The sequence below is a fragment of the Tamandua tetradactyla genome, chromosome 4 (assembly GCF_023851605.1).
Source record: "Tamandua tetradactyla isolate mTamTet1 chromosome 4, mTamTet1.pri, whole genome shotgun sequence".
NCBI lineage: Eukaryota > Metazoa > Chordata > Mammalia > Pilosa > Myrmecophagidae > Tamandua > Tamandua tetradactyla.
In genome coordinates this window covers 197,392,517-197,399,470 of record NC_135330.1, presented here as the reverse complement: position 1 = coordinate 197,399,470, position 6,954 = coordinate 197,392,517, and the positions used below count along the sequence as shown (strand labels likewise).

The window sequence follows — 6,954 nt, the reverse complement described above, 5'->3', positions numbered from 1 at the left end:
AGTATGGAAAAGTATTTTGCTTGGAGGTAATCTGAAACAATGTATCAATTTCCTATTGCTGCTATAATGAATTACCACAAACTGAGTGATCTAACAACACAAATTATTTTATAGTTCAAGACTGACAGATCCACTCAGCTAAATCAAGGAGTCAGAAAAGCTGCATTCTTTCTGCAGGAGCTTGGGGGAAATCCATTTCTTTGCCTTTTCCATCTCCTAGAGGCTGCCCACATTCATTGGCTGCTGGCCCTCTTCCTCGATCATCAAAACCAGCAACTGCAGATTGATTTGATTCCTTTCATATCACATCATTCCAACATCCTTTTCTTTCTCCCTCTTCCAGTCACATATTTTTAGAGAACCTGGAAGCCCGGCCCTGGAACACAAACAGGCTCACCCACAATGTCACTGAAAGAGAAGCCGCTGCCAAGACTTCACGACTGAATATCCTCACCGACTCCCCTCTTCATGTACTTTTTAGCCATCTGCATTTGCTCTTCAGAAAAAATGCCTATTCATATCTTTAGCCCATTTTATAATTGGATTGTTTGGTCTTTATTTGTTGAGTTGTATGATTTCTTTATGTATACAGGATATCAGACCTTTATCCGATGTGTGATTTCCAAATATTTTCTCCCATTGAGTTGGCTGTCTCTTCACTTTTTTGACAAAGTCTTTTGAGGCACAAAAGCATTTGATTTTTTTTTTTTTGCAATGAGGAAACTGTTTTATTAAACAAGTGGACGCACATATTTTTACAAAACAGTACAAAATAAGTACTTTCTGCTGCCCTGCTCCAGAGGCTACCACTCCAGAACCTCATATTCTCATAAACACGCTTTTCAGCAGCAGTCAAGACAATAGGCTGAATGAAAGTGCAATTCTGAAAGTAACTCCATATAACCAAAGTGGGAAACAAAGACAGGCAAAGGTTAGCAGTTCTTTGGTTAGCTCTCTGGCAATAGGTCCTAGTCCTGTTCATTTTGCCTTAACGAGAAACATTTTAGGAATAGAAGCTCCTGAGCATTTATTTAAGTAATACTGTCCAACTCTCTTGGTAGGTTCTCTTCCAATTCCATCTATCCTGATGTGAACTAACTTATTTGTATCTTCTTCAAGAAATTCTGTCCTGGTTTATATCCCTGATAATTGCCCATTTTCCCTCTGAGCTTCAAAAAATTAAAACAAAACAAGACAAAGTGCAATAAGTTCAGAAGGATGTCAGATGAGACCTTTTATAGATAAAACTTACTTCCTAGAAGTCAACTGGCCAAACTTATGCACAATTGGAGACAACAGATTGTGAAACTAGATCCAACTAGAAAATATTTCAGGTACCCAATTAGATCCAGTTATTCCCGTTATTCTGCATCTGTGGATTTAAAATGATCATCATCCACAGTGGAATAGATGTGTCCCTCATTGCTAAGGAAATCCACAGCTTGCTTGATTGAGGCTACATTCATGTGTGGTAGCTGGTTCTTGAGATCATGGAAGTTCAATCCTTCAGGTCTTGGGCAAGCTTTAATCAAACTCAGCACCTGGTTTTGGGCCACAGTGAGGCCATTGGCTGGCATGAAGTTATTCCCACCAAAGTTCCCTGCTTCACACGTTCCTGGATTGCTGATAGGTGCTCTCCCTGCCAAGGGCAGGTTGTGAGATTTGCTCAGCGTCATGTGTGCATTGACTACTTCCAGAATATGTGTGGTGAACTCAATCATATCTTCCAGGGGCATGATCTTAAAGGCTACCAGGCTTTTTTTGTTCTGAAAAGTACTCAGGTGGCCAGCCACTTTCACATATGTTTCTGGAGGAACCACAGTATTTTCACTGCTTGCATCATCTGTATCAACCCACTGGCGAACATCTATGGGCGCAGCTGTCATGTCATCTATTTTGTAAACAATGTTGGTTGGAGCCTTCTCTGCATGTCTGATTATGCCCACAATAGTAACTTGTGAAATCTCAACATTCCCAATTTTGAACACTTCATCAACCAGAGTGGCAGAAAGTAGCTGGGATATGGTACAAGGAACAATGTGCTGGGCTCGGGTTCTTGATTTCTTTTCAGCTTGAGAAGGTGTCGGCGATCTGAAGCCCCCAGCGGATTGCGTGTAGCCACCCGCGCTGCCATAGGTGGAGCTGCTATAGCTGTCAAATCCACTATTCCACATCTTGCTCGCAGCTCCCTCAGAAAGGAGGTCCAGAAGGCTCGGGTCTGGTGGGTCGGCCCGGCACCTCAGGATCCAGTTGCTGCCACAGCGTTTTATCTACTTTTTTCTGGCGCCACAAACGCCTTCCCACGAAGGCAAGCATTTGATTTTTGAGGACTTCCCCATTTATCTTTTTTTTTTTTCTTTTCTTTTCTTGCTTGTGCTTTGGGTGTAAAGTTTAGGAAGCTACCTCCTATTACTAGGTCTTGAAGATGTTTCTCTACATTTTCTTTTAGGAGTGTTATACTGTTCTTATATCTGAGATCTTGTTTGAGTTAATTTTCTTTTATTATTCATCAAATCTTTATTTTTAGAAATAAAAAATATTGGTTCTCAAAGTTAATATTACAGCAGCTATATTATAAGTGACAAGAACCTAAAGCCAGGTGTTCCATCCTTTAACTACATGTAATATCTTTTTTTGTGACTGGTAATCTGTACTCAAACATTACACTATACAGATAAAATCTCATGGATCTTTTCTTGATTAAAAGGGCTATATAGGCAGATTTTGTGATTGCCTTCTATCTTTTTCATACCCCCAAATAGTATAACTTTTGCAAAATATTTCTAAGTTTCGTAAACATGTATTTTTCTTTGTTGTTTTTTCAATAAGTATGGGATTGCATTTCTTAAGTAGAACTCTACATACATCAAATGAAGATGGATGCATTCTGTTCACCTACGCAATAAACAAAGCTAAAGTCTTTAGTACTGGGAATTTCATAGTAGAGCCAAACTTGATAGTTAAGGTTTTATCTTGCAAAATATTCTGAAAACGACCTGTAATTTTCTCTTACTTATAGAACAAGAAGTGCAATTTAGTTATACTATGGATATGGTTCATTAAATTGTTTATATGTACTTATTCTGGTCTTGTAGTCTACAGGACATGTACCAAGAAAGATGCGTTCTGATTATTTTCTGCCTCAAAACAGAAATACAACAATTCATACAATAATATATAGTAAATGGTTCTGGAATAATGTAAACAAATAGTGTTTTTTTATTACTGAACCAAAATTATGCCTTATAAAAATATATGTTTTAACAATACTTAAAACATCTTTTGAAGAGCAGCAGTATTATTTCCAGAGGTTTGTAAGACACCCAAATGCAAAAAAAGAAAAAAAAAAGAAAAACCAAACAAACTCTATTTATTTTGAACTTGCTATAGCAAGGGAGTCATTCACGATAACTTGCATTTGGCACAGATTCAAAGACAGACAGGGCTATGAGAAAGCTTTACAATGGAATAAAAGAAAGACTTCAAATATGCTTTGATAGGAGGCTGTTGGCCTAAAGGCTGGAAGTTGGGTTATCGAAGCAGAGCATCCTATTAGATTGTTAATGGGAGCTTACTTGGCTTTCTCCAGGTGATTTTAAGTTGGAAGTGGGGAATAATCTTAGAAAAGCTTCCAGTTATTGATCAAGTCCTGATATTGTGGGTCTATTAATGCAGGGATTGTGGCTTGACTTCTGGGATAGGTACTGTCAATAGTGGCCAAATCCTGAACCTACTGTAGGTTTTGCACTAGAGTTTTCTGATCTGATTAGTGTTCGTGGTGGTTCAGATTTTCCTGGTTATTGCCAATCTATATATACAGTCTCTCAATTCTTCCTTTTGGTCATTCTCTGGGTTGTGGTAGGTTTACCAGTTCAGAGAAAGCAAGAATCCAGATCTTCAGTGCTCAGAGGCTGTTGCATCATCTTCATAACCAACTGCCCTAATGTCTTGACTGTGTTATTACTGTATCATATTAGTGATCATCTGATGTGAGAATAGCAGCAATGAAGAAATTAGGATTCTTGATGGAAAGCAGCAGACCAGCATCATGAACCCTGCTATGCCAGAGACCCAGGTTCGATTCCCAGTACCATTAAATATGATGATGACTGGGTGAGCAACGGTGGTGCAGTGGCATAGTTCTCACCTGCCATGCCGGAGACCCGGGTTTGATTCCTGGTGCTTTAATTTTATATAACTGACATGTAAAGCAGATAGGAGTGGCAGGACTGTAGCAGAAGAACATAACTTTCCTCTCCCAGCACAAAAATTAATTAAGCTGAATTAATTTTTGAATAGGGTGTGAGGTAAGGGTCCTCTTTCATTCTTTTGGCTATTGATATCCAGTTCTCCCATGCCCATTTATTGAAGACTACTTAGTCCCAGTTCAGTGGATTTGGGGCCTTGTCAAATATCAGTTGACCACAGATTTGGTGGCTTATTGCTACATTCTCAATTTTATTCCATTGGTCAATACTTCTATCTTTGTGTCAGTACCATGCTGTTTTGACCACTGTGGCTTTATAATAAGTTTTAAAATCACAGTGTTGACACACGCGGGGCCTGCCGGGCTGTCAGCATGGAGGGCTCATTCTCCCACCTATGGAGTCCTCCATTCCTGTCAACCCGACTCCCCTGTCACCCAGCCCCGCCCCCATCCCCTCCAGCTGCACTTATTCTGCGGGGACAGTCGGCGCACACCCTCACCCGGGCGACGTGGAGGGTGTGGCAGAGCCTCCGGCGCAGGTCGGGACTCCTCGGTGACTCCCTCTCTTCAGAGGAAAGGACGGGAAGGTCAGAGCTGCCCCTTCTCAGCGGCTCTCCAACCACCACCGTGCCCTCTTCCGCCTTCACCGGCTCCTCCGCCACCGTCCTCGACAGCCTTGCCATCCTCACATTTCCTCCTCCAGAACAGCTACTAGGGGAGTAGAAACGATACAGAACAGCTCCCGGAGCCACGACAGAGATAAAAAAGACAGCGTACCCCATCCTGGAACGGCTGACTGGCTGAGAGAACCCGCTCCGGTGAGATCACCGAGGGGCATGGGCTTCCCCGGGTGGGGCGGCAAGTGGCCGGAGTCCCTCCCCTCCTCCTTCCCAGGCCAGCTGCCAGAATTGGGCAGGTGGTCCCCTCAAGCCACGGCGGCTGGCGCCCCCACCACGCGCGGCCCCCCGGACCAACTGAGAGAATTGGATCGGAAATCCCCAGCCCGCGGAGAACGGTAACCGGGGGGGGTCCCTTCCAAAAACGTGACTCCCCGGTCCGGCTGGGAACGGTGCACTCTCCCGGGCCACGGCAGCTGGCGCCCTCCCACCACGCTTGGTGCCCCGGGCTGACTAGGAAATTCAGATGGGCGCTCTCCCGGGCTGTGGCAGCCCGCGACGCTCCCCGCGTTCAGACCCCCGGGCCGGCCGGCACTCTTCCAAGCCGCTTCGGCTGGCGAACCTCCCCAACAGCGAGAGTTTTCCAAAGTTAAAGGACCCACAGCACCTTTTACTGGTGGGACCCGCATACAAATGTGTGCCAGGAGAGCCACCTACTGGGCAGGATAAGAAAAACAGAACCCAGAGATTTCACAGAAAAATCTTTCAACCTGTTGGGTCCAACACCCAGGGAAATCTGACTAAATGCCCAGACGCCAGCAGAAGATAACGGATCACGCTCAGAAAATTGAAAATATGGCCCAGTCAAAGGAACAAACCAATAGTTCAAATGAGATACAGCAGCTGAAACAACTAATGCTGAATATACGAACAGAAATGGAAAACCTCTTCAAAAACGAAATCGATAAATTGAGGGAGGACATGAAGAAGACATGGGCTGAACAAAAAGAAGAAATAGAAAAACTGAAAAAACAAATCACAGAGCTTATGGAAGTGAAGGATAAAGTAGAAAAGATGGAAAAAACAATGGATACCTACAATGATAGATTTAAAGAGACAGAAGATAGAATTAGTGATTTGGAGGATGGAACATCTGAATTCCAAAAAGAAACAGAAACTATCGGGAAAAGAATGGAAAAATTTGAACAGGGTATCAGGGAACTCAAGGACAATATGAACTGCACAAATATATGTGCTGTGGGTGTCCCAGAAGGAGAAGAGAAGGGAAAAGGAGGAGAAAAACTAATGGAAGAAATTATCACTGAAAATTTCCCAACTCTTATGAAAGACCTAAAATTACAGATCCAAGAAGTGCAGCACACCCCAAAGAGATTAGACCCAAATAGGCATTCTCCAAGACACTTACTAGTTAGAATGTCAGAGGTCAAAGAGAAAGAGAGGATCTTGAAAGCAGGAAGAGAAAAACAATCCATCACTGTATTAGTTAGGGTTCTCTAGAGAAACAGAATCAACAGGGAACACTTGCAAATATAAAATTTATGAAAGTGTCTCACGTGACCGTAGGAACGCAGAGTCCAAAATCCACAGGGCAGGCTGCGAGGCCGATGACTCCAATGGATGGCCTGGACGAATTCCACAGGAGAGGCTCACCAGCCAAAGCAGGAATGGAACCTGTCTCCTCTGAGTCCTCTTTAAAAGGCTTCCCATGATTGCATTTAGCATCACTAATTGCAGAAGACACTCCCCTTTGGCTGATTATAAATGGAATCAGCTGTGGATGTAGCTGACGTGATCATGACCTAATCCTATGAAATGTCCTCATTGCAACAGACAGGCCGGAGCTTGCCCAATCAGATGAACAGGTACCACAACTTGGCCAAGTTGACACCTGTCCCTAACCATGACAATCACATACAAGGGAAACCCAATAAGACTATGTGTAGATTTCTCAGCAGAAACCATGGAAGCTAGAAGACAGTGGGATGATATATTTAAATTACTAAAAGAGAAAAACTGCCAACCAAGACTCCTATATCCAGCAAAATTGTCCCTCAAAAATGAGGGAGAAATTAAAACATTCTCAGACAAAAAGTCATTGAGAGAATTTGT

General features: G+C 42.9%; 1 pseudogene; it reads right to left on the bottom strand.

Annotated features, from left to right (window-relative positions):
* Positions 1 to 767: 767 nt before the first annotated feature.
* On the bottom strand, positions 768 to 2,303 carry LOC143679645 (replication protein A 32 kDa subunit pseudogene; annotated as a pseudogene).
* Between the last annotated feature and the right edge of the window lie 4,651 nt (positions 2,304 to 6,954).